At 40.7% G+C, this 19919-nt stretch overlaps 1 protein-coding gene across 2 annotated transcripts in view; it reads left to right on the top strand.

Moving 5' to 3' along the window:
• PLPP4 (phospholipid phosphatase 4) overlaps positions 1-3839 on the top strand; it is a 132554-nt gene extending 128715 nt beyond the window's left edge. The window contains exons 8-9 of one of the 2 annotated variants that reach the window (XR_007245323.1): positions 1803-1870; positions 3669-3839. The gene's annotated coding sequence lies outside the window, so the exon portion shown is untranslated. Of the gene's footprint in view, positions 1-1802 lie in introns of both variants that reach the window. The other variant, XR_007245322.1, reaches the window with a different exon arrangement.
• Positions 3840-19919: the final 16080 nt, after the last annotated feature.

Genomic DNA, 19919 nt, shown 5'->3' with positions numbered 1-19919 from the left:
TTAAGGTGATTTCTGCCCAACTCGCCTCCCCTCTAGTTTTTATACCACTCTGAAGCCTTTGAAATGACAAGCCCTTAAGATTTGCACAGTCTCAAACATCAGGTTTTGTGGATCAAAGGGGGCTACTTTGAGAGAAAAATGTTAAGAGATATTCATACACATGAGTGACTTCTGTTCTCAGGCCACAAAATCCAATCTAAAGTTTCTTACTGATGCATAAGTAAATTTTGTGAGTTTCTATATTAATTTAGCGAATTAAAATCTGTGAGCTGTCCTTAAAAATGCTGTTTGAGTTTTCTGCAATGGGAGGGGGGGAATAGTGGGTTTGATACAAATGCCTCCTTTTCCTTCCATTTCTTAACACATTCCACCTTGCTTTGAATTTAATCAGAGCTTTACCCCACAATTAAATTCTAACCAATAAAATGAATTCTAACCAATAAAATGTTGGGATATAAAATTCAATGCAACATAAATATGTATATTGCTGAATAAATGATTGGAAAGGACTTTGCAATGTGGTGAAGGAATAAAGTGCTTTTAATGGAGGTAATTACACTGAAAGTCATAAAAACAAATCATGTAAAAGCTTTGATTTCAATGTAATTAAGACTGACAGAGGATGTAATGATGCAAAACTTATGGATGGATCCAGAACAGCTGCAATTACTACTGTGAACTGGTGAAAAAAGGCATTTTTGTGGATCATTGTCTTTTTAATTCCGTGCTGTTATGTGAAGGAAATGTAAATACTGTAATGCACCAATAAAAATGAACATGAATGTGGGATTTTGTACATCCCTGTGTTTATAACTCTGATTTTGTTGGAGAGCAATTTGGGCTACTTAGTACTTACAATGCTGCCAGTGTGATTATAGTTAATGTTGTTAGAATCTAACAAATGATATTGAAAAATATCAGCAGATCCTCCCAAAAGAGAACACTCATTCATTTTTTGTATAGTGCCCTTGATCCATTTTTCTGGCAGTGACTTCAGCTTCATTCACTGTAGATTTCACTTGTGGCATGTATCTGTGACTATTGGCTTGTTGTGATACATAGAAGTTGTAACAATTGTCTGGTTTAACAGAAATGGTGTATTCCAGTGTTCTGTAACTGAATGAAGATTCCATAACCATTTCTACAACTTGGTCATCTCAAGGAAATATATGCCAGTCTTTGGACTATCATGTATCTACTTATTTATTTAAAACATTTATTAGTCATCTTTCTCCCTTGGGGGTCTTACAGTATAAATAAAACAATTATAATAAGCACAATTGAAACAATATGAATAAACAATTAAAATACATAAAATGTCACAATTTAAAAACTCTGGTCAGGAATGCAAGTGGATAAAACTAAATCAGTCAAACACAGTCTGAAATAAAACTGTCTTACAGCTCCTTCCTGAAGATTGACAGTGAGGAGCCCAGGCATACTTCCCTGGGGAAATTGGTTCATAATCATAGGGCTGCCACCAAAAACACCTTCTCTCATAACCATTAGATGAGCTTCATGGATTGGTGGAACAGTCAGAAATAGGACTGTGCATTCGGATACACTTCAGCCAAAAATATATCCAATAAATACCGTATCAACATTTGTAATGTATATTCAGCAACCCAAATATAACCAAGAATTTTGGGGGGTACCAATTTTTTTCAGGGTATATATATATATATATATATATATAATATTTTGAAGTTCTCTTTTTTTACCCCTTCTTTTCCCCTTTGTTTCTGTGTCTTGGGATGGGGGATACTGTGGGTGTGCCAGACTTTGTGTCAATTTCTTTGCAGATCAACCAGACCATTCCCAGGGAGAGGGTGCCAGAAGGAGGGAAAGCTGAATATGGAAGCAAATAAAGGTAAGTTAGCTGATAGGTGGAAAGGAGAAAAAGAAGAAGGAAAGGGGAAAGCCTGTGGGGCTGCTAGGAAAGAGAAAAAGGTGGGGGAGAAGGAAAAATAAGATTTCCCCCCGAAGACCTTGAGGATCCTCTGATTGTTTCAAGCTACCCATGTGGTTGACAAACATAAAAGCATAAATAAGTGGAACTGTATTTCATTTTACTTAGTTCTGTTTTAGAACATCTTGGCACATTTTATATTCACACATTGTCCAATACTTCCAATGTTTGCTTGCATTTGCCAGAGGTTTAAATAGTCACAGGGTACTTTTCTTTTGAGCCACTAGTTGCTTGATCTCAGCTATAACCCCAGAACATGCCCTGTTCCAAGGTGCCTTTGTGCACATGTTTCGCACTCAACAAGGCATTTTGTTGTTAAAAGCTGCTTTCATATATAGAAAGAAGAAACAACTTAAAGTATCTGGAGACACATGAGAACATGCCCATATAGAGAAAGACCAAATTTGCCACATATAAAAAATTCTATTTGCTTCATAGGTGCAGTAATAATATTATGTCAGGCAACAAAGTCACAGTCCAGTTACAAAGGCAACAAGACATGAATGAAACATAGTTTATAGCAATTATGACATTCTTATCATTACTAATATAATCCCAACAGGCTCATGTGAAATTCCCATGACAAAATTACTTTGCTGTTAGTCATATTGTTTTGACTTCCCTCACAGTCCCTTATGTGTTTTGCCCCTTTGTGATTTTGTTTTGTTACATTTTATTTGAATATGCTGCTTTTCCCCACAAAAGGAGGCCCAAAAAAGTGTACATCCTCCTCTCCTCCATTTTATCCTCCAAGCAACACTGTGAGGTAAATTAGCTTGAGAGAGAATGACTGGCCCAGATTACCATGGTAACATGTGATTGGAACTCAAGTCTCCTAGCCTGACATTCTAATTACTGCACCACACTTATCCTCATATGCAGCAAATCTGTAGAATTCAATCCATGACTGAGTGATGTCTGAGTTCTATAGTTCTGATAATGTAGTATGCATGTTAATGAAACTATAGTCCAAATAAACTGTGGCAGGGAAGAGCCTTTCTTAACCATGTGGATATCAGACTTGTCAGTTTCTAACTACAGACCAATTTCCTGAAATATGTTTCATTACAACTTTGCTGTGTTTATTCTTCAGTATATGAAAGGTTCTTATCTAGAAGAAATTTTAATTTTTGAACAAAAATGTGTAGCATTATCATGTAGATCATCAGATCAGCTTTCCTGAGAAGAAAAGTCTTTCGTAGAGTTTGGCTGCTTCTTGAAACAGCTGTTTGTAAAGGTGGGATGGGGGAAATCAAATGGAATAATATGATGAGCAGAAGAATGATATTCCCTGTGAGAAAGAGAATAAAGCAAGATGCTGTGAAGGGACTTTGGAAGCCCTGGCAGAAAATCCAAGAACATTTTCAGTATCAACTAGAGCCATTGCCAGAGGCATTATGAATCTCCAGAGGAAGTACAGCTCAAGAACTGAGAAACCAAGTAGATGTATAAATATAAGCTCTGTGGCCCATTTAGTAATCAATCATGAATGTCAGAAACAAGTTTTGTCTGCAATAGAAACAGAAGTTTTTGAACAGACCTAAAGGGGGATGGTGGAAAGAGAATTAGTGCTTACATTACTTAATGAGATGAGCCCTTTGGGGGTAGAGCGGTTAAGAAATCAAATTAATAATAACAATAATAATAAATGCAGCAGATTTTGCTTTCTTTCACTTAGTCTACTTCCTTTTTCCTACAGGGTACTGGATTTTGGTCCCTATAAAAGATATCTCAGCTTTTCAGCAGTTTATATTCTTTCTATGTTATTAGAAAAATGACAATTCTATGTTTTCTATGTAAAATATGTATCAGTCAGTGATGAAAGTATATCATTTAATTTTAATTCCACAGTGATAGCCAATAAAATGTATTTCAGAAAGCAACTTTTTGTGGTTATATTTGTACATGGTTTTTCTACAGGATACTCAACGTTCTTTACATTTTAAAACATAAAGGAATAAAAACAAAGCTGACTGGAGGGATCCCTAATCTGGATTCAGGCATAAGGGCAGCTGCTTACCAACTGTTTGAGGAGTTTCCCACTGGAGCTGGAGGGAAGAGGTCCTTACATAGACCCGGATTCAGGTCTAGCTGTTTGTATACCATCCTATGATAGTCTCATAGACTGCAGTTAGGAGATGATAGAGATAACTCTTAGAAAGGACTGGTTCTTGGTATGATGGGAGATTATTGACTGCAGGGCTAGCATCATATACCCTGAAGTGGGGTAGTTCCTGGGGACCAGGGGTCACTGCTGGTGACCTTCCACCTACAACTCTCCTGATTCCCACACTCCTGCCCCTTTTTTGATTGCTTGCGAGCGCTTTGTCACCCACACACCTACCCTGTTTCCCTGAAAATAAGACCTACCCCGAAAATAAGCCCTAGAATGATTTTTCAGGATTTTTGGAGGATGCTTGAAAGAAATTTATTATATGTTCAGTTTTTGTGGTATTTAATGCATTTTCTGGATACTATACTAACTGAAACAAAAGAGTTTCAGATAACTTCTAATCTCAACTTTCTCATATATAGGAAAATAATCTCTAGCACAAACTGTTACTCATTTCTCTAGAGTGAATGTTCTTGAAATGACTCAGTACACATAGAGTATGTTAATTTTGTATTAACTTTCAGCAGTGCTCAGTACATAGCACACAAATGTGACATCAAATGATTTAAAATCAGTTAAACCCCCCCCACAACAAATGAAATATACTTCATGGGGTTGTCAGATAGTATGCTTCCCATACAGAAGAAGAATGAGTTAATAATTCCAGATAGAATTGTCTCATTGTCTCATTCTAAACACATTTTCAGCCTCTTTTTAACAACCTTCATAATGTGTGCAATTGCACTGCAATTAACAAGGGAGAGACTCTGATTTATCACTGAACCGAGGAGACGCAACCAAAGTGTGTTGATAGGTCTACAATCTCTCATTGCCTTTAATTTTCTTTAAAAGCAATAGCAGGGAACACAGCTGGGAACAAGGCAGGCACTAGTCTTTAAAGTTACGAACAAGGCAGGAAAAAAAGTCCTGTTCCTTTCACAGAGGTGAAAATTGGCAGCTGAAGCCTTTCATGACATGAAAGTTAAAAAACATCTCCCGATGACTGTTGCAAATTACACTGATAATTACACTTAACATCTATCCAGTTTGTTTTGGAGAACGAGTCAAGGTGCTGGTGTTGACCTTCAAAGCCCTATATGGTTTGGAACCATCATACTTGAAGGGCTGTCATATGAACCACCACAGTAATCTTTGACAGCTCTGCTTTGGGTATGCCTGCCTGCTGAAGTCAGACTGGTGGCAACATGGGAGAAGGTCTTCTCAGTCATGGCAATAAAATTCTGGAACTCTCCTCCCTAGAGAGATGTATCTGTTTCCTTCTGTTGCCATCTCCTGCCAGCTGAGGAACATTTTAATTTAATAAATAATTTAATTGCTTTTTTATCATTTTGTATGTAGGCTAGCTTTTTGGGGGTTATTTAAATGATGTATGTGGGGGTGATTTTTAAGATTTGACATTTGTTTTAATTTACTTACCTTGGGCAGAAAGACAAATTTTGTAAAATAAATAAACAAGCCACATTGGTATAGGAGTTTTAACTCTTCCCCAGTGCTGCTTCACACATAGAAGTTCTGCATTGCCCTAGCTGCTATTACCACCACTATACTCTTTTTTCACTGAAAGATGGCAGGAGATCTGTAAAGTAATCCACCATTTCCTGGACCTTCTTTGTTCTAGAATGCCTGTCTTGGGTCCTAGTACTTATCTAATTTTGTCCCTAAGGCACTAGGACCCAAGTAGCACATTGAAGAAGGTCCAGGAAACAGTGAATTTACAAATCTCCTGTCGTGAGAAAAAGTATATTAAATTAAAAAGACAGACAATCTTAAGAGAGGAATTAAACTAATTCCTTAATGAGATGGGATGGGAGAGGGATCCACATTTATTTATTCGAGTGTCCTCCTATTAACAATTAGAGTAGTGGTTGGGGCTCTACTGGGACCAGGTTGAGAGACAAATGCAAAAACTAGTGGAATGCATCAAGGTAAGATGCAGGTGAAGCTAATGTTTAGGAATCCTCATGCATGAGGTTGTCTATTTTTTTTAATCACCAACCACTTTAGACAGGAAAACACAGGGGGAGGATTCCCCTGAGAAAGAAATCAGACATTGATGTCACAGAGAGGGCAGGGGGGTTGGGCATTAATGTAGCACCTTTCATCCTGTTAGCTGGCAGCAAGGCTATAGCCTACTGGTTTAGCATATGCTTTACATGCAGGAGTTCCCAGGGTCAATACCTAGCATCTTAAGTAAAAAAGTACAATTAGCATGTACTAGGAAAGATATTTCTGTTACTGAGGTCATGGATGGCTGGTAGGTAACATTACGGTAATCCAGACAGGGTGCTGATTTAACTGGCCATGCTGTCACATAGCTCCTGAACACATGAAGTGGACCTATTCACAAGTTACAGCAAATGCGTGCACAATCTGTGTTGTGTAACACCTGATTTTTCTTTATATGCACATTGACTAATTATATCACATTCAACAGATGTACAGCTGGACATGTAATGTAAATTCCACATTTATCTCATACCATTTGCTTATCAGTGTCAGCACTGTCTACTTTGATAAGTTGTGGCTGCCCAGGTCTTTGGTGAGGTTTTCACATCACCTTCTATCTAACCTTTTATACAGAGATGTCAGGATCTTCTGTATAGCAAGCACATGGTCTACCACCAATGAAGTCCCCTCTCATGCATGCCTAGTACAAAAATAGATGCACATTTCTACTAATCATGATGTCCATAGATTTTTTAAAAATATTATTTGCAATCATTATCTGCTTTCTTGGATTGTCCAATGTCTTCATGTGACTGCTCTGTATGCAAGCATGTTAATTGCTTATGAAATGAATATGCATTCCTGTTTCTGGGAAAAATTTGATATGAAGTATTTCTTGGGTTGGGACTACAAACTGATTCCATTGGATGATGGGAAACTTATGGACAAGCATCTGGGAGGTCCAGGTTCAAATTCGTACTGTAGAAGCTGGCTTGGAGTGACCTTGAGCCAGTGAAACACTCTCAACTGAATCTACCTCACATGATTGTGATACAGATGAAATGGAGGAGAAAAGAATGATGTAGACTGCTTTGGGTTTTCATGGGGGGAAAATGAAGAATATAAATGAAGTGAAAAAAATGCCTCAAAATAGGAATGGAGGGGCAAACTGAATAATTAAATACATTAATACAGACTTAAATAAAATCAAAACAATTTCATTAAAGATGTGCTTATCCCTACTGCAATCACTAGATTTTCAGAATCATTTGAAGTGTAAGGTCCACTGTTCCAGTCCAGAACATGACAGCATACAAATTTAGACAATCCTTTCATTCAAAGTGCCCCATTTCATCTCCATAGAACTTTCTTTTAGAAACTTTGATCAAGCTATTCTGTTAAGCTTCCACAGCTGTTTGATTCTCATCTGCTAAAGGTACCATGAAATGTGACATTTGAAAGGAAAGATGGGGATAGAAAAAGTCACAATGTTTCTTTGCTCCCTCAGGGCATTCTTTGTCCTAATGAAATTATACCCCTGGTCTTATTGCATAAGATGCAGTCACGCTGTAAAATAATTAGTGTGTGATTTTATTGGATACCACCTGCTCCAAATTATAATCACCGTGGCAGTTTTATAATTAGAAAATTACATCTTGTAATTCAGTTGTCTTTCCGTTTACCCATAGGTGGCAAACACAACATTCCAGAAATTGTGATTTGTTTTCCGGCTTCATTGGTGCCAGTTTTCAGTTCTTTTATATCCAAGGGGCATATCTACAGAAATGGCACTTGTGGCAAGCACAGACATTGTCCCCTTTCCCAAACAGCTTTGGTGGCCCTTCACCCGGACTCTACTGCTTCACATGCCCTCCACGACCCTTCCTTAGAAGCCAAGTCGACTAGAGTCACTCCTTTTAATTAACTAGGGTTGCTTTATTTGCTTTGCTAAGGATAACTGAGATGAACGCTGAAGGGCAGGATTCTTTTGAAATGAATGATGTATCACAGTCACAGTCATGAAATTGGTCTTAAAAGCCATGAAAATAAAGTATTCCAATATGAATAACTGGAGAAGTATATGTGTATGTCAGAGATAGTCCTTGGCTAGGGTACCATTTGCTCTAGGGTTGACCTTGAGTGTCAGTAGGTGGTTGTGTCCGAAGTAGGAATGTCTAATGTGCAAAAAAACTGAGAAAGTGATTACCCAATAATAAAGTTAAATAACCAAAACATATAAAACTTCACAAGGCAATCTAATAACAGCAAACAAACAAAAGATTTACGGTAAGCAAGCTAGCAAAAGAGAAATCAAAGTTTTGGGTAGAGTTCAGAAGAAAAAAAGTAAAAATGATATTGCATGGTAACTAAATAAGTGGCAGGTAAATGAGCATTTCAAAGACTTGGAGACACTTAAGGTTTTAGCACTATGCAAAACTTACCTCATCTCCAACCCACAGAAAATGTCTGTTGAAAATAATATACATTGAATTTATAAAACTGGAGAATAGAGCAAACTAACATAGTTCTACTTGATCTCTTAAACTCCACAGTAATATCTCAAGAAAGTACATTTAGGTATTAGATTGATCTAGGCATCTGATCTATTTATGCTCCCCAGAATTATTTCTTCAGTAGTGTGGGACTGCTTAGCAGGGCTTCACTATTAACTGATAACGCCCTCCCCTGTCTACATATACAATAATCCTACCAACCTATGGTTGAAGGGATTGGAAAGTATTGTAAGGGCCTAGTACCCCAGTCAATAACAAGACTCTAGAATGGCTTTTAAAGCTTTATTGAAACAGTGTCTGACCCATATGGCCAGGTAGCTGAGACTGAGGTCCCAGCTTCCTGGCTCCCAGTATAAACCTTACAATTACAATCAGATAGCCCCCACCCTTGCATTCCCCATATCAGCATTAGAAAGGACAGTTGAAGACAGTTGTAGTAGATACATTGTTTTGGGAATGGCCTGGCCATTCCCGGAAGAGGAGACATTAGGAGGAATCGTTAAACTCTATTCACTACCTTGCAGCAAAACAGGAAAGCTGAACCTCTGACCTGGGGCAGGGCTGATGAAAGACCAGCCATTGAAAGGCATGCCCGGGCATGTCTCAGGTGCTTTGGCAGGCCCGAATGGTGGGGCCTGACAAGTATCCACAAATGGGATTGATAATTAAATAAGTATCCATTGATAATTACATATATTGGTTTGATATTGATTTATGTATACTATTAATTATATTCTGATAATTTGATGTCAGGAAATTTATTAGTTGCCATTCAATATTATTACAAAAGAAAATAAAAAGAATGAGCCACATAAACTAACTGGAAGATTCAGACATGCAAAAATTTCAAACAGGAAAGTGACTATAGTGTTCTCTGTCTTACAGACAGTGGCAAAGCATATTGAGGGGTGTAGTTTGAGTGGGCAAACCCATAGAAATTATCTCCACCATGTGTCCCTCTCATGCAGAAATGTTGTCCTCCTGTGCAAAAGCATCTTTGGATTCCATCCATCATATTTTGAGCCTAGTTTCATATGGCACATTGAAAACAGCTTTTCAGGATGGATGGCATCTGAAGAACTATTTTAGGTCTGTCCAAGGGCACAACTGGTTTCAAACATCCCTTAAGTTTTAGAAATTAGCATAATTATTTTCTATACTCATGTCCAATGCTATCAGCTAGTGGAGCTAATTAGACAACTGATGTATTCCAGTTTATGTGTTTCATTCATTGGGAAAATAGATATTCAGGTGAAAGGTTTCAAAGATCTTTAGTGGAGCTTACGAGTTATTGACCTCTAAGGAAGTGGCTTGTTTCTAATGGTTTCTGTCTGCCACACTATGAAGACCTTCCCTTCCAATTTGTGTAAAAATGTCTCTAATTGTATCTAACACTGGAAATTCAGGAGGTTCAGTGGAAAATATTAAATGAGTTAGGGCTCCTGAACAAAGCTTCAAAAGCTCTGACTGGAGCTATCACTTGGAGCATACTTTGCCCTCAGGTCTGAAATATTTATACCTTGAAAACTCATTCCGAAGAAAAGGCACCTATGAGTTATAACACAACTACAATATTTCATTACCTTTTGCTAGCCAGAGCCAGCAGGTCTCTAGGGTTTCCCCAATGAGTGGATTGGTCCCCACTTTGTGTCTCAGGGCAAATCTCTAGGAAAGGCACAGTACAGATTGTACTCTCAAGGTTTTTGAATTGATCTATGTTTGTTGTAACTGCATGCTAGTAATATGCCCAGTGTGCAGTCACAGCTGTAAACTTAATTCTCTTCTTGCTCACTCTAGTAGCCATCTTCTAGATGTTTTATTCCTGATCGATCACTTTATTGCTTCAGCACATCCATAGCAAACAATATAACACAAGAAGAAAAATACAGTGAATTACATTATCAGTATCTGCACAAACTATCACATAATTTGATAAGTAATAAAATGAATGGGCACAGCCTTGAAATCTAAAATTCTAAATCTAAATTCATAAAATCCATGTAATCATGATGTTACTTGATGTTATTGTTTCATGAGTGTGTTTAATCTAGCTTCAGAGTAACTTGGGTTGCCAACTCTGTGTTGAGAATTCCAGGGGAGTTGGTGGGTGGACCATGGAGAGGACAGGGTTTGAGGAAGAGAGGGACCTCAACATTAAATTAAATGAAACATCCTCCAAGGTAGACTACTTTTCTGCTCTCCCATATCACATAATGGCTTTTTCCACCTAGAACATTTAAAAACATTTTAGAAACATTTTGAAAACAACCGTCTTGGTTTTTTTGTCCACATAGCATGGAAAAATAAAGCTTTATAGGAGAAAACAATTTTTCCTTTTTTTTTTGAAACACACACACAGTTATATCCTTAAAGCAATGGAGACTTGAGATCCGAAGTCTTGTCAATTTAGATGTTGTGTCTACATAGCATTGAATATACCTCACCACATTTTTTTAAATGGAAAAATGACATGTTTGTGTAATCAGCAGGCGATACTGAGTTTATTAGTGCACAACAATGGTGGAAAGGCCGATCAGCGATGCTGCTAGATGAGAAAACATTTGTAGGACAGTTTATAAGATAGAATCAATGCTCTTGCAAAACAGCAGGAAGCAACATCCAAAAGATGTCCAACCATCAATCAATCACATTGCCTCCTTAGTACAGGCAGTTACAAGTCCCAGTTGAGAAATTTTGCAACATGATCCTAGGAATACATCAAATGTTGTTGAGTTCAAACGAAATTGGTCCTATAGTAAATATGTTAATAATTTGCTAAGCACCTGATGTTTCATTTGGTGCTTAGTTCCCACCTATGTTTCTTTACTATGTCGCCCACCCATTCTTTCCCCACTATAATTTTTTTCTTTTGAAGCCTCCCTTTTTCCCTCCTAAACTCACTATTTATTTTCTATTCCAGGCAGATTCCACATGGGCCAAAAACAGCGGTATGAAAACAGTGTAAAATGGTTTAAAACGGTGTAAAGGGGTTTACACCGTTTTCACAGTGTTTTCAGACTCCTGTTTTTGGCCCGTGGGGAATCCGCCCCAATGATAAGGTTGTACTTAGTTTTAGCAGAACAAGCATCTAATACTGTGCTTTAATAAGATCTTACCCTATGGTGTTTGTGTAAGTAGTCCCTACTTCTGCAAGTAGTTGCCAATTGAGCTGACTCAGTAGTATATTTGTGAATGTTCAGTTGTGCAAAAACCTGTCCGAAACCTATGACAGCTGTTTGCAGTTTTTTGGCATGAATTAAACTGATAGGGTGATCTTACACCTGATCAATACATTTGAACGTACAGAGTTAGACAGTTAAAAGTACATGTCTAGCTGTTATTTTTTTAACCGTTTTTATCTGCATGTATTACATTACAATTACATACCAATTAAAAGTAGCTTAAAATAAATAAGATGGTGACTTAAAACCTTGTTAACCCTTGGGAGGTCAATAGAAAAGGATGTCAGCCTGGCTGGCCTGCAGGAAAAGACCGGTGGAATAGCTCCTGTAGAAAGCACTCAAACCTGAAGGGCCCTGATCTCATATGGGAGCATATTCCACCAAAACAGAGTGAGGGGAAACTGCACCCAGGGCACACGTGCACCCTGCACCCCTGCTGTGGCGCAGCCTGCCCCCGCCCCACCCTGGAACACCCCCAGAATGACTCGGAATGACCCCGCGATGCCACCTCCATGGCTCGGCCATGCCTCTGCCATGGTTCCACCAAGGGCATCAGGTCCCCCTATGCCATTGGTGCTACACCACTGTATTTCACCAGGTAGAGCCCAGGACAGAATAAGCTCTGGCCCCAGTCAAGGCCAGCCAGATAGTTTTTGGGCCAGGAATTACCAGTAGCTTCTCCTCTGAGGAGCAGATGGACCTAACTGGGCAAATTTTGGGAAAGGTGGTCCCTAAGATATGTGGGTCTAAGACCTCTCAAAGCCTTAAAGGTCAAAACCAATACTTTAAAATGACCTGGTACTCAATAGACAGCCAATGGAGATGACAGAGGACAGGTGTTATATGGTCCCTGCTAGAAACTCTAGCTAGGAGCCTAACAGCTGCATGCTGAACAAGTTTTAATTTCTGGATTAAGGTCAAGGGCAGGTCCACGTAGAGTGTGTTATAATAATCCAATCTGGAGGTGACTATTGCATGGATTACTGTGACCACGTCAGAATGGGAGAGATGATAAAAAGCAGTCTGGGCTTTTTTGGTGACCTGAGCCTTCAAGGAAAGCTTGGAGTCCAGGATCATCCCCAGACTGCTGCCTGACAAGGTCAGATGTAAAGCCTTACCATCCAGTGCAGGCAAACAAAAGTCGGCCGGCATCTCCCCCTGACCCACCCACAGAACCTCCATCTTTGCTGTATTCAGTTTCAACCTGCTAGCTCTTATCCAGTGTAAGGATGTCCCCTGTACCCCGACATCAGTTAGGCGGTGGACCAAAAGGTCATGATCTACCATGCTAAACGCTGATATCTAATAACACCAGCAGTGCTGAACTGCCTCTGTCTAATTGGCACCAGAGTTTGTCCACAATGACAATCAAAACCGTCTCAGTTCCGTGACCAGGGCAGAAGTCAGATTGGTAGGGTTCCAAAACCTTAGCATCTTCCAGAAACTTCTGTAGCTGGTCTGCCACCACTCTCTCAATTTCCTTGCACAGGAATGGAAGGTTTGATACTGGGTGGTAATTGGCCAGATCCTAATCTAATTTAGGTCTTTTCAGAAGAGGGTGGACCACTGCCTCTTCTATCTGGGAAGACTTCTTGCTCAAGAGAGCCATTGATGATATCCAACAGGTGGCTCCGCAACTCCTCCCTACTAGGAGGACTATGCTTATTCAAATGGCCTTTTGCCATAACCTGACTATGGCGCTGTTAGGTAAACCACTCTAAAGTCTCATGACTGCCAACGCTGTCAACTTTATAGTAGGGCAAAGGTATCTGTATAGATACACAGTTTTGTTCCCATATAAGTGGATGTGCCTGTACTTTAAGAATAAAGAGGTGTAACAGAAAAGCTGACACAATGCCTTTTCCTCTGGCAGTTTTTAGTTTAGTCACAGAAGCTTTGGAAGAGACAAAGATCTGCTGTAACAGTGAGCTGTAAATTTGAAGCTGAGGCACTGTTGAGTGTATAATATGGAATATTTGAGTAGGGAAGGTTTTGCAAAATGAAATTTATTCTTGAAATGTCAGAGTTAAGCATTAAATATTGATATGTATGCAGGCTATCTGCAAATTAATGTTTTCTTGTTAAATGCTCTGTGATAATTGTGTCCTAAGCTATATTCCACTGTACCAAAGACATGTCTTATGGAGATTTATCTGGGGGTGTAAGCCAAAGCATACTTGAAAGTAATTCCCATTGCAACCCATGAATTTATCCTTTGAATAAATATGGATAAGGTTTTACCATTAGCAGTGAGATGAGGAATATCTCTTCCATCTATCTCCTGCCCTCATGATCTATAGAAGGAAAGATCATGTAAGGAAAGTATGTGGAAATAGGGTTGTTTATGATATATTTCTATGCTTCCTGAAACTCTAATATAAATTTTTTGCTTATTGTTTGGTTTCAAGGAAGAACCTGTTTCTGGTCACTGCATCTTTGTTTTCCATCAAATTAAAATGAAGTATTCAGGAACTGGAGCTCTCCCCCAAAGGCCTAGGCATGCTCAATCTCAGACAGGAGAGAGGACCCTCATTTTACCGGCAGAGTATGTAGAGATATCCAAAAAAGTAGATAAGACTGGTAAAAAGGGTTGCATTTGTCAATCCTGGAAGCTGGGTAGTGGGCACAAATAGACTGGTGAAAAGGGTTGCAATTGTCAATCCTGGAACCTGGGTAGTGGGCACAAATACCATATGCATAATAAAGAAGATGTCATTCCCATATTTTGCAGGAATATCTCAGTATGAGGCATGAAAGAATAAGTGCTATAAAAAATTTTTAGGAATTGCAGTTTGATCACTGTGAACACTCCAAAGCAGCTTTCTGAAGAAGAAGAAGAAGAAGAAGAAGAAGAAGAAGAAGAAGAAGAAGAAGAAGAAGAAGAAGAAGAAGAAGAGGAGGAGGAGGAGGAGGAGGAGGAGGAGGAGGAGGAGGAGGAGTTTGGATTTATATCCCCCTTTCTCTCCTGCAAGAGACTCAAAGGGGCTTACAATCTCCTTGCCCTTCCCCCCTCACAACAAACACCCTGTGAGGTAGGTGGGGCTGAGAGAACTCCGAAGAACTGTGACTAGCCCAAGGTCACCCAGCTGGTGTGAATTCCTCAGATAAGCCTCCACAACTCAAGCAGCAGAGCTGGGAATCAAACCCGGTTCCTCCAGATCAGAGTGCACCTTCTCTTAGCCACTGCTCTTAGCCACTACGCCACTGCTGAGAACTCTGTCAGTCCAAACCAGATGGAAGTCAGTGAGATATGATGCAGCTGGGGACAGCATGGCAAAGGCCGAGCCATGTTGACTCCAAAGGGGTTTCAGGCAGAACAGAAGGAGAAAAAATCAAAAACCCTCCTGCCACCTAAATAGCCCTATAGAGCATACAAGCTTATGCAATGATTTCCTGTACTATAAGTCTGCAGCCAGGGAGGGAGGCATTCCTGGGTTAACATCCCAGTGGAAGCAAAGTTCCACCCTCTGAAACATCCCTAGCCTGCCTCCAGTCATGCCAGCATCTTCTGTTATGCCAGTGCGGGGGGAGGCAGCATCTTTCAGATTGGGTGCCATTGAGCCAGTGGCATATCAACACAAAATGGAGTCCGGGGCAAAAAATGAGTTTTCTGCCTCCCATGCCCCCTATGCCCACCAGAAAACTCATTTCTTGCCCTGGGTTCCATTGGGGAGGGGGATTTCTCTTGCCTGACTCGTTACTGCACTGGTTGGGCTCCCCTGGCCCCCATCTCTTTCTGGCTTAGGCCAGGGGTGCTGCGAGGAGCCTGCACCTCCAGTGGTACTGCCTCATTGAGCTGCAGTGTTCCTGGTCTCACTCTCCTTCTGCCCAGGCCCTCTGTTCTCACTGTCTTGGGGCTTGCTGTGACTGCCACGCTGGTCTCCAGTGTGGTCTGGGTTGTTCCTCTTGGGAGCAGACATCTCCAGTTCTTCTCCTCCTCTGATGGCAGGCCCCCTGGCCTTAGTTAAGTCCCATGCAGCCTTGCAGAGGCCCCAGGTGAGGACTGGGGCAGGGTGGCTGCTCCCAGTCCTGGACCACAGGGAAGGAGGAGTGGTGTGGGGAGATTTTCCACCCCCCACAGGGCCAAATGGTCACCACCCAGTGATAATTGCCCCCACATTTCCACATGGGTGGTACACCCCTGCACGGAGCTGTGGAGGTGGCCACCTTCAACCCAGTTTGCCCTCCCTGCTGGCATAGGTGCCACATACACCACCAGGATGGGCAAGTGTGCTGGTGTGAGCCTGCACCACTTCCTGGATTTGCTTTGCTTCTCCCACTGCCCCAGATTGGGCTGTCCATGTTTCTGTTAGGGCACTGCCTGGTCTGAATGGGAACCCCTAGGAGGAAGACTTAGATAGAGATGAACCAGTTTCATGGTCTAAAGTTCCACCTTGTTTGCCACAACCAGTTTGTGGCAGAGATGCTTCTTCTTGTGTTTTCCTAGACTCACCTAAAGGCAGCTGTCATTTTCCTACTATTTGAAATTGCTACATATCTCTAGAACAGGATGGCAGTTGCAATTTGCCTTTCCAAAATTTGTTAAAGGAATGGTGGCTAAAAACCCAGATATAAAATGCTCAACTGAACAGAAAATTATAGTCGAAGGAGTGTGTGTGAATTTTTTTCATAAAAGACCTGATTTAGCCAGCCAGTTGGATATTTTACTGTCCAAAGAAGCACTTTCACTTAGCAGTTTAAGAGCACATTATACCTTTCCCATACTAAGTGGGCCTTTTATATCTTGGGTCATTACAGAATGTTCACACTAAAGCCAGAGCAGCTTGAACAGGTCACTAAACTTAGTGATCTGCTAAAAACTTTAAAAGTTTAAAACCCCAAAGGGTTTTTAAAAACTTTTTAAAAATCTTAATCTGTATTCATCCACAATTTACCATTAGAAAGCACAAAAACCCTAAGAAGTTACCATTTGTTTAAGATAGACCTCTATCTGTGATCTTGCTGGTTGCAAGACTCATAGTGGCAGTCCTCTAATCATAATTGGATCTCTCAGTATTTCTGTTTTTTCTACCCATTATAAATATATAATGGGTTTTCCACACCCCATGCCCCCCCCCAGCAGAAAACTCATTTCTTGCCCTGGGCTCCATTGGGGGGTGGGGAGCAATTTCCAGTATTTGGGAATAATGTGAATCTGTGCAGCTGCTTTGAAAGGGAACAAAACCTTTAAACATCAGGAGATTTGATTGTGGACTATCCCCTGAATCACATGGATGATTCAGTTTGCCACATCAATTTCTTCTTTTGGGATTGGAAAAACTGGAGGGAATAATTTCACACCTAGACATGATAGGGTAGCAATGCATGTCACATCTTGCATCTAAAGTCCCCTATTCCAGCCCATCTCCCACTGGCCTCAGCTTTAAAATGGAAAGGGGTTTGAAGTTATTCTCTTTGCACAATTTCTGCCTTGCTCTTAAAGAGGTGGCAGGTCCCTGCCCAGCTTTCTGGCTCTTGTAGAGATAAGAAGTTTTCCCATGAGAGTCAGAAAGCTAACTATCCAGCAGATCTAGCCTCATTCTTGTTTTTTCCAGCCACATCTTTTCCTGTTTTAGTCCCAGAATTCTCCTCTTTTTTGGCAGGCCAGTTGTCCTACCAATCAGTTGAATGGTACCTGTGGTATTGGGGTCCAGGTGAACTCAAGTGAATAAGGTTCCTACCATGAGTGGAACAGAGCCACTCAGATAGGTGTCCAGCCAGCCCTCAGCCATCTTAGTGCCACTTATAGTGAGAATCAGAGTTACTCACACCTCTTAGCAGCAGGAAGAGCCATTTCTGGACTTCCATATACTGGCATTTGCAGTTTAAAGAAAACACTTAATTCTATTACATTTTGAGATTATATCTGCTCAGGAAAGAAGCTACCTAATCAGCCATTAGAATTCCATTTCTACTTTTCTGCAAACCATCCTAGTTCCTATTCATAAATACTGAATTGCTCAATTTATTAACTTGTAAAGCAATTGACTATCATTCACTAAGCTTGGTAGAAATGGAGTGGTCAATTAGTTACAGTTAACAATGCGGCAGATTTGTTGCTGCTTTTTAAATTGGTGGACTCAACTGACTCATCCATAAACTCAGATTGTGCTAATTTTCCCCAGTTCTAACATTCTAACATCTAGAATTACAGAACACTGAGGATTATAATAATATCACACCTATGGAGGCTGGACTCTACCCCATCCAACCCCCAAACAAAGTGCTTTATTTCCAGCTTTTCATGGGCACATCAGTCATTACTGAAGAAGAAGAAGAAGAAGAAGAAGAAGAAGAAGAAGAAGAAGAAGAAGAAGAAGAAGAAGAAGAAGAAGAAGAAGAAGAAGAAGAAGAAGAAGAAGAAGAAGAAGAAGAGTTGGATTTATATCTCCCCTTTCTCTCATGCAAGGAGACTCAAAGAGGCTAACAAACTCATTTCTCTTCCCCCTCACGACAAACACCCTGTGAGGTATGTGAGGCTGAGAGATCTCAGAAGAAGTGTGACTAGCCCAAGGTCACCCAGCTGACATGTGTTGGAGTATACAAACTAATATGAATTACCCAGATAAGCCTCCACAGCTCAGGCAGCAGAGAGGGGAATCAAACCCAGTTCCTCCAGAATAGAGTACATCTGCTCTTAAACACTACACCACTGCTGCTCCCAACCCCCTTCGAGGGTTGGGTGGTATATAAGTTCAAAAAATAAATAAATAAATAAATAAATTTATTACTTTGAAATTATTTTCTAAAAATCAGTTCAAAGAAGCTAATAAAAATCTAAAATAAAAACTATAATTACAATAAACATATAGAATAGTTTAGATCTATCAACAGAATTTAATTTTCTGCCTCACCTCTCCTACTACACCCATCTGATGGCCACAAACTCCTCTTTCGGGGGAGGGGGGGTAAGGGACCCTGGGAAGAACATGAGGAGAATCTGCAGAAGGAAAAATGAATTGGTGTCAAATTATCACTGTAGTCTAGATCCAACACCAAACCTACAGAATTATAATTTAAAAATCATAGTATACCTGTAATAATTCAAGACAAGAATCAAGTACTGATATGTGTCTTCCCACAAAGATTGTTATGGGTTTGGGTATAAATAGTCTCCCTTACAGAAAAAAATAGCAGATATACAGATGGATGTATTCAGTATCATATCTCCAGTTGTAGCAATATTGGAATGTCTTTTAGGCTACAGGAAAAGGTGTCAAACTATCAGAACAGGAATAAAGATTAGTTTTGGGCTTTGAAATCAGTCTAGACATACTGGAATTTATTATTATTTTGTTTATTTAAAACATGTTATGCTATCTTACCACCTGATCATGATCCCCCATGCAAGGTTTACCATACACAGTATTTGTAAACTAGTCTAATTGTCAAAATCATAAAGAGTGCTGACAAAACAAAGGAACAGAAAATCTCTAGCTTTAGAGTCCATGCAGTGGAAAGGTGTATCATTTCTGCTGGTATCACATTGAAGGTCAGTCCTGATACTGTGCTACATCAACAAAGAGACCCTGTCTCTGAAGTACTGTGGAGGTGTAACTAGGTTGCCAAGCAACCAAATACACAGCCTTTAGCAGCTGCTGTACCCATGATAGAATCTCAGGCCCTTTCCGCACGGAGGCGGAAGGGCTTGGGTCGGCGTTTCTGACCCCGACCCGACAACGCTGCAACCATCTGCATGGACGGTCCCAGAAAGAACCGGGAAGACGGCGCTGCTGGGCGCTGTTGCCCGGTCAACTCACCTGCTCTCCGGCCCTCCGGCGCGTCGCCGGGGCCTGGGGACACACCTCTCCTGCCCTGCGCGCCTGCTTCCGTGTTGCAGAGCAGGGGGGCATGTCCCCAGGCCCTGGCGACGCGCCAGAGGGCCGGAGAGCAGATGAGTGAAGGGAGGGAGTGGGGGGGGGGGAAGTGCCGAAAAGCAGCTGCCGTTTGCACGGCAGCGGCTTCCAGCCGGCGTTTTCAGAAAAGTGCGTTTCCCAGCACATGCTGAAAACACCGGCTCGGCGTCAGGCGGGCGGCACGGCTGCAAAATAGCTGCACCCCCTGTGCTAATGGTGGCCTGGGGATGGCATTTTTGCCATCCCCAGGCCGCCATATTCTGCCCGTGCGGAAACGGCCTCAGACTGCAGAAATCAGAATATATATATACTAGCAAT

The sequence above is a fragment of the Sphaerodactylus townsendi genome, linkage group LG08, assembly GCF_021028975.2.
Source record: "Sphaerodactylus townsendi isolate TG3544 linkage group LG08, MPM_Stown_v2.3, whole genome shotgun sequence".
NCBI lineage: Eukaryota > Metazoa > Chordata > Lepidosauria > Squamata > Sphaerodactylidae > Sphaerodactylus > Sphaerodactylus townsendi.
The sequence above is the reverse complement of the archived record's forward strand: the minus strand, read 5'-3'. Positions and strand labels throughout refer to the sequence as shown.